Source organism: Porites lutea, chromosome 10, assembly GCF_958299795.1.
Source record: "Porites lutea chromosome 10, jaPorLute2.1, whole genome shotgun sequence".
Taxonomy (NCBI): Eukaryota; Metazoa; Cnidaria; class Anthozoa; order Scleractinia; family Poritidae; genus Porites; species Porites lutea.
This window is the reverse complement of record NC_133210.1, coordinates 11,108,760-11,117,523: the sequence shown is the minus strand read 5'-3', so window position 1 is coordinate 11,117,523 and position 8,764 is coordinate 11,108,760.

The window sequence follows — 8,764 nt, the reverse complement described above, 5'->3', positions numbered from 1 at the left end:
GCTTACCACACTATACAAGCTTGCAACGATCCTGATCGATCACGCGTTCGTAAATATTATATACGATACCTTGTGATCGGTCATAAACAGAATTTTCTCGCGGCAAATAGACTTTTAATATGGCGAGGGACGAAGGACTTTTCATACTCGATTGGCGCCAGTTTTAGCGACCCCAAAACGGGTTGCTGCGCTTAGACTAATCAAAGTAGCTCTTTAGGACCCTTAGGGATAACGTTGTCACTCCTAAGTAATTAGGCGCAATAAGGTGACTTGTCCATTGCGAAAGCAAATGCTCTCAAGGCCACGGATAATCAGAGCTGCTGAGAAAAACAATCGAAGCATATCTGTCGGGGAGAGATGTTTTTGGGTATTCTCTAACCGGAGCTGGGAAAAGTCTGACTTTTGAGCTGGCTCCATCACTTCCGTCCGTTTATTTGGCGAGGATTGGAATGCCATCGTGTTGGCGATTGTTCCGCTGATTTCTCAAAGGTCAGGTCTCAAAACTCATTTCCCGTTGCATCGGAGATGAAATGCCGGTCGAAGGGAGAACATCACGCGCTACAAACAGGGCGCTTTTGTTGCTGTGATTCTTTTGTTCGCTGGTATCACGATCTGAAGTGCGCGCTTAGTTGACATCTTTGTTTGTGACAACTTTAGAACAAAGTAGATAAATTTGACCTTTCTATGGCGGAGAAACACACACGCATTCGATTGTTTTTGACGGCGTGGAATCAATACATTCCGCGATTGAAGTTTGGGAGTGTCGAAAATGCAACCTGAAACCCCAAATGCGAATTATTGTTCTCCCCATGTTCTGCGTGAAACGCGAATGGCAAACCCTCAAGCGAGACAAGTCGACCTCTTTTGACTTCGTCGTTCACTTGGCCGCTTCGCGGCCTAAAAAGCTCGCTCCGCTTGCTAAGAGACTCCTGAGGTCGACTTGTAGCAAGTCTACGGAGCAAATTAGAATGGTCCTGCTGATAGCATCCGAAACGTTTTCCCGAATCATCTGTAGTTCCTCCGTTTCTGGTAAGGGCAAAGTAGGAAATGAAAGTTTCCCTTGCACACACAACCTCGGTGAATGAACTAGACAAGTATGGCGAGACAATAGCCGTCCTGTACTAACACACGAAAAGAACTGAAATAGGAGCTGCTGTTCGCCGATTGGGCACAATAGTCAGTTCGGGAGTATGTCAGTTTTGGAAGAAGCGGTGACGTCATGATTCCATTGTTCTGATAAGAACACGCAAAAATAGGAAAAAATAATCGCAAGAAACAAGGGAGCTTTTTTCAAAGCCTGTTCCAGGTCTCCTCGTTCAATATTCGGGACTTCCGAGCTAGCAGTACCGGTGAAGAAGCCTTCTCCCTGCTTTTTGAATGTCAAGGGAAGTTTCCTGCCGCATTTCGGTAGTTAAAAGCGACAGTTTTCAAATGGCCTTCGACGCCGCCGCCGCCATCTTGACGGGCATCGAATTTAAGTACATGACTTTATGTTTAGTTTTCAGCATCTTGCCGAATTTTTACGAAATTAAGACTAATTTTCATTAAAGCTACAGCGTGTAAAGTGCATGTTCTAGGGGCATCCAACGTCAATTTTCGGAAAATATCTGTTCGGAAGACGATTTGAGATCTAGAATTTTCGAAATATTGTTGTAAAATTTCTTGCTTGCTTGCCTCTCCTAGGATTTTCGAACATCTAAAAATGGTGTAATTTCCCATTGTTAACGGATTTTTACCCTAATAAGGTCACCTAGAATCTGTTCGGGAGCCTTTTTTCTGGCTGAAATTTTCGAAAAGGTAAGTTTTGATCCCTGTAATTTTCGGATCAATAGACTTTCAGCTAGGAAATCCGAACAGATGAAAAAGTTTTAGGGGATAAAAACATGCCTATATCTACCGTTTAAATACTAAAATACGTTCAACAACGCTATGTTTAAGTGGTTTTCAACTAAATATGTTTCTATTTGAATAAATCCTAAATTATTGAGATTCTCTTGATTTAAAAGCATCTTTATTAATGCATCGTCTTCAACAAATCATCCTCCCTAATAAATAATACATGAGAGACATATCACAAGATAACTATTGAAAATCGATGTCAGCTGCTACTGTCTTCATTATATCAATTAAGTTTTGGTTTTTGGTTTTCATGTCCAAGAAGGTGTAAAAAAAAAAACAAGATTTTGAGATAAAAGAGTGTGTATAATATGCGAGCCAGCAAGCCATGGCAGCGAGTCATGCAGGTCAGATCCGACTCATTGAAAATGATACATAAAAATCGAAAACAGTAATACGGAAAGAATTAACTGAAAGCTAACCATGGTAAATAAGTGCTTAACCCTAAACAGCACTTAATCATACTAACTCCAACCTAAACCCTAATCCGTAAAATGAGTGCTCAACCGAAATCTGTAAAATTTGCAGTTTTTACTTGTTTTTACTTCATTTTTGCTGATGGTCCGCTTGACTTGCATAGCTCCCTTGCTCGCAGTTTATGTCAGGACCCGAAATAAAATGTTTATTTACAAAAAACAAAATGTAACAATAAATAACTTTTATTGTGTCTTTACTCTGATGTGTGAGCTTTGGTTTTCTTGAAAGGCTGTTCAATAGAAACATGGAGAACTATGAAAAAGAACTTTGGAAAACTTATGTTGTGTCCATGCCACGACTGCAGTAATCATTATTATTCTGGGCCAAACCTTGTCTAATAGAGTTGTTTGAGGGTCCCCACAGAGAAGACTTGGAGAAAAGTGCTCCTCAAAGTTACAATGCCTTTGGTTTGAAGGCAACCCCAGAGCTAAAAACAATAATTTAGTATTATTTGGACGTAACATCAAATCCCATATGAGAGGATATTTTATAACAAACCATAACCTTGTTGATCTCTGACCTCTGGTCAAATCCGGTGGACTACAAGACTATAGTATTCCATTTTAATAAATAGATCCAAAAACATGTAACAGGCATTCTTAGTTTTCCAATATGTATATTAAATTCTAAAGAGTCTCTTGCATTTGTTAAGCTTGAGCAAATAATCAGTGAACTTCTTCAGAAAGTGGAATAATTGAAAGCAATAGGTTTTTTTGGAGCGGGACGAAAAAAAAATGATCATGGATCATTTTCACTTTGTGGGTTTTCAAGAATAAACCCTCAGAAATCCCTTGTAAACCTGTTGTATACCTGGACGGAACCGCTTCAGGACATAAACCAACAGAACATCATATTCGAAAAAGCAGATATTTTACGCACAAATGACTCGCTTGCACCAAAACAATAACCTGAATCACAGCCGTCTTCTCCGGCCAGTCACTCACTCCCGGGAGAGAAACGGAAGCAACGGGAAAAATTACATTAAAACTTACTCTTAGCAAACATAAGGAAATAAATTATAGAATAACTCACTTTTTAGTTGTTTCCAAAGCATTCTTTTTTCTTATAATATAAAAAATTAATGAAATAAATAGGCACAAACTTGTTAGCGTGCTTACCTATTTACATATGCAGTGAGTACGTAGTGCCCACTAAGCGCGCGATAAGCGAAGAACTATAGCGCAAGAATGGTTACTCCCTGTCCTCACGGGACTTCCCAATTCATAGTAACGAAAAGACAAATAAAAGGCTCGATAAAACAAGAATAAAGGAGAATTTTGGTCAATACTCTTTCCTCTCCCTTGTCCGCCATTTTGTATGTTTTGAAAATGACCATCGCCATGGTGATCATCGCCATGGTGATCATGTTATGGTTGGTGACGTAGACCATTGTTTTCGCTTCTTCCAAAACTGGCAAATGATCAAAATAAAAGAAATCAATATAAGAACCTACTCACACTGATTACCCGGCCATCCTTATAGGAAGAGACGGGTATAGTTAAGTTATGGCCTTGGGTTTTCCTTGCTCGTCGAATCGCCCTCTGGTCTTTAAAGCGCATACCTGTACTGGCGGATTATCAAGTGATCGATTTCCGGCAAATTTATGGGCTTAGAGGCAAAATCTCCTTGACATGTTGTCGAAAACAATAGGCAGCTTTTTTGTCGGTCGGTAGCGTTAACGTTGTGGTTTTGTTGCCTCTATGAGAGATCGACAATTATTTTGGTCGAAATATGTAGTGATATGTGTTGTCTAGAGGATAATGTATCCCGGAAATGTCAGACAAACACAGTGGCTCGATCCGTTTAATCGAGATCGGCGCTTTGCGATCGCTGGTTGCGAGAAGAAGACATGCTAAAAAGGTGGGTAATGTTCACTTTTTACTGGGCTGCCTGTGCGGCCCAGTCATAAATTCGGTTTTCGGTGGTCGGTGTCGAAAAACCGTCATCCGGGGGAGGGAGGACACGAGGGTCTTTTACCGAGAAACGATGTTCTCACAAGTGGTTTCATAGGATCTTCTCTTGCACGAGCCCTTGCACGGATACTTTTTGTACCTTGTCTCCGCTCCCCCTGAAAAACCCACAAGGCGTTGCGAACCTGAAGCTATTTGCGTTGTTCGAAGCGATTCGATCATAGGAGCCCCTTATAATTTTTTTGTCTTGTTCGAGTTTAAGTCAGGCAGATGATGTTGGCGCTAGGAGACTCAGAGAAATGCTCACGTTGCATACAAACCGACACGCCGTTGACTGTAGGTTCACACTAAAAGATGACTGTGAGCGTCAGGTTTGGAACGCCTGGGCCGCTTCGTGAACTCAAAGAGAGAATTGTCGATCGATGTATTGTAGTATATGAGCAACTAAGAAGCACAATTTATGAGCAAAGTATTTCACCAGTTGACGACACTATGGCTGAAGACTTGATTGTAAGCTGTCGTAGTCAGTGAAGCGAACAACTCAGTTGCCGATGAATGGCAGATGAATCCTGATGTTACGCAAGTCCATGAGCGAGGGACGTGACAACTTTGCCATGTTAGAACACTGGCTTTTCCTTTAATATTTCCTTCTATTTAATTTGGAGGTGTAAATTTCGGATACTGAGGATAAAGAAGACACGGACAAAAATAGGAACTCTGCGAATTTGGCACACAAGTTCAAGGCTTGACTTGAGGAAAATAGGTGCTATTACTGACAAAGTTTGGTCATTGAGTAGAGCATACAAGTATAGCCCACGTTGAGGTTTCAGGGGGTTTTCTTTTGTTTGTATCAGTATCTTAATAAGCTTTTATCATTAAGTCAGCACTAGCGAGTTCCAGAAACATGCCTTTCCAAATTTTCACCTCTCGTGATGTTTCTTGATATTTCTTCTACCATTTTAAGGAGATGTTTACAAACTGAAGTCACCGCAAAATGGAAACTTAAAAAAGCGTATAATCCATTTATCCCGAAACATAATACACATGACTTATATGATCTTTATTTTCCTAAAGGTGTTTTGAATACGAACGAACACCGTCAATGTGAGGGGCAAAAACAGCATTAATATACTCAGTAAATGAACCATAGGGTTTTAACTAATATAGGGGTCAATTATTGTGCATTGAGATGAATCGCTTGAAAAGAGAGACTTCGCTTGAAGATGTGATCAGAAGTAAACAAAGTCACAAAAGTGCGTCACTTTTAATAGTCTTTTTATTATCCAAGGACTATGAATAGTCCATATTGGTTAGCTGGTACAAAAACTTCGGAGGAGTTATAAAGAGGCATAGTAATCGTCCATGAAGAAAAGTTAGTCATGGCTGAGACAAACAATGAACTCGAGCGAATTTTTTACTCATATCGGTATCAGGTAAAAAATATGTTGTCGATCGTTTCATCTATTTACATTGTTTGAAGTGCGTGCTGATGAAAGCAACATGCGAGCGAGAAATCTTTAAACTTTTTTAGGTCACAAAATGCAAAGGATTTTATCCCTTTAAGTTAGAGAAAAATTCCAAGAGGAAAATCTTAAAACTGAATATTTTTTATCTTGTGGAAAAAATAGTGCCGGTTTTTATGTAGACTGTAGACCGCAAATTAGGATTCTCTATTTACTGCACGTTTCACAAACATGCGAATTCTAAAGTTCAAAAGCCAATTAACCGACGATTGCGTTTTTCGCTGCTGTCAATCATCTTATCTTAACGGACCTCTTAGGAAACTAAACTTTACTTCACGGGTTCGAAAGGTCATGGTTTGCGATTTGTGGATTTCGATTCGTTTTGTGTTTCTCTGTTTCGAGGTTCGTCGGTTGTGATCGTAATTACGATTGACGGCAGCGAAAAACAAAATTGTGAAGGTGGCCTTCGCATGTTTGTAAAAAGAGCAGCAAAGTCTCAGTGCACTCAGAGACCCCTGGATCAGGCGGGATCAATGGGCAGTTGGCTGTCTGTTTTAGTATACTTCTGGTTTAATTTTCATACAATACAATATTTCTGTCTAGTGTAAATCAGCTCCGTCCGTCGCACTTTATGCTCGTACAACGAGAACAATTTTTAGAATTTCCGGTTACGTCAAATTAGTCACGTTATACTGTCATGCTATATTTTGGGGCACAGACAGATTAGGGAAGGGGTGCGTGAAAAAAATGCACATCGTTTCCGGCTTAGAATTAATGGCTAACTTGTTTATTTTTAATTATAATGGTGGATTTTAAAAGTAATTATACAGCCCCCACTTAAAAATGGTACTCTTTTTTTTTGGTTACGAAAGTCTTTCAAAAGGGTACAATGTTCTGAATGAGTTTATGTTTCGGTCTCACATAAGATTCTGTCGCATGTAATAGCCGGCGACATGGTTTTGTAGTAGCCTGAGTGTGTATAGCCGCCCCCTCCCCTCAGAAAAAAATAGCCCCTTTGCAGCCCAGTTAAAAATCGCCTTTCCGCGATTCTTGTTATGTTTAGTCCAAGTCACGAGAATTTATATAGCAGGTGGAGAAACACTATTGGGCTTTGGTTTAGCGAGTAAGCGTGTACCGAGGTGCAAGGAAGAGGCACCTTTATATAAACGTATGGACCGTTTTTGTGCTAAATTGTACAACTTGATTGTTCGATCTGTACAAAATCACAAGTCAATTAGAAAATTTAAAAGCAGAGAAATTGCTTTGATTTAGTAATATGGCATAGTTTGCACGAAGTTGCAGGAAAGTAGCAGTAAATTACCGTTTCGGTGCATTAATTTTCATTCATCAAAACAAACAAATCTGACTGTTCATCGCTGACGTTTGTGCTTGGTCCAAGTCTCGTGCTTCCCGGCTGTCTCGGTATAAAAACAGAAACTTACTATATCGATGAAAAGGAATATTCTTTGACTTTTTTTGGCATATATGGATTAACTTGTATCGAGCTCGCACGGAAGCGGTAGGTTTGTAAAGCACGTAGAGTTGTTTGATGCTAAAACCAGACATGATTTTGATCAATCAAACAATATCTCACTGTTAAATTAAATCAAAGATTACATGTAAGCTTATAGCTTTTTAAAAAATAGGTCCGCAATGCGTACATGTGTCTAGAGCTGGGTAATTGAGTAATGTGTATATGGTTATATAGGATTGCGTTAGACTTCGTGAATGCAATTAGGATTTATCTGCCATAGAGTACAGGAGTGGAGGCTGGGGTATAATGTGAAGTTCCAACAGTCTAGCAAAGAAATATGGCTAGAACTAACAAACGTGTTGAAGGTGATATAGAAAAGTAAGGAGGAGTAGAGGTTGGTCTGCTTTGGGGTGTGGTTGAAATTATTGCAGACATTTTTCTGGAAGTAATGCTAACTATTATGAATTTGTTATTTTTAACATCACAGTGGTAACGATGAAATAAATTGAACACAACTTTATTTCAAGGCAACTAGTTGTAAATGAGAAATACAAAAAGTTATCAAGAGGTCTCAATCCCAGCTGACGTAATCGATAGTTTAACAATAAGGTGGAACCTACCTGACAATGCAGTTTGATCACAGACATTCTGCTCAGGGCCTGGATTTAACTCGCTATCACCGGACATCAAAAGCTTCATTTTCTATACACAATATCTTTTGGTACAGCTACATGATTTCAGTGTTTTGTGCTCAACTAAACAATGCATACTTGCTTGTTTACTATTTTGTAACTATTTTTGTAATTCCCCGCTAACTCAAAATGTTTTGTGTTTCCCTTCAGAAATTGAGTTACCGAGGTTCTACAATAATAAAAAGAAGGAAATCAGAACCTTGATGGATTAGCATAATTTCCAATTATTGTTTTTTTGTTGTTCGTGCTATCCCAGGGGGTACTCCGGATTTCAGGTGACCAGGATGATTGAAGGATTTTTTTTGGTAGAAACATTTGGCAAGTATTTTTTTGGGTGGCTTGATTTAGGTAGTATTTTTTTTTAGGTTTCCTTGATAAATAAACATAAGCATTCATTTCTAATGTTTTTGTGTTTCATGTTATATCATCTAATGCTTTCTGGAAATTTTAAGACTCAAAAATTAGGCACGGGAATTTTTTCTGGTTCATTTTAGGTCTAGGGATTTTTTGGGGTTTCAATGGGCATGCATAGATATACACAACCTTGACAACAGGCAATTTAGTGGTGTAAACAGGGAAATTCTATTTTTATCTCAAAACGTACAAATGAGATGCTCACCCTTACTTTACATACCTATGTACTTCAAGGGCAGATAAGATGGTTTTTATTTGTGGTGAGGAAATAGAAAAAAAAAATTGAATTTTTCGTGAAACATTTTGTGAGCAGTGAAGAATAAATTAATTACTACAGTTTTACCTGGTACGTTTCAGCTCGTGTCATGTTCTTTCCGTCCCAATATTTCATTGAACTTGCAATAGGCTTGAGAAACTCAAATAACATGAGAAGGAACG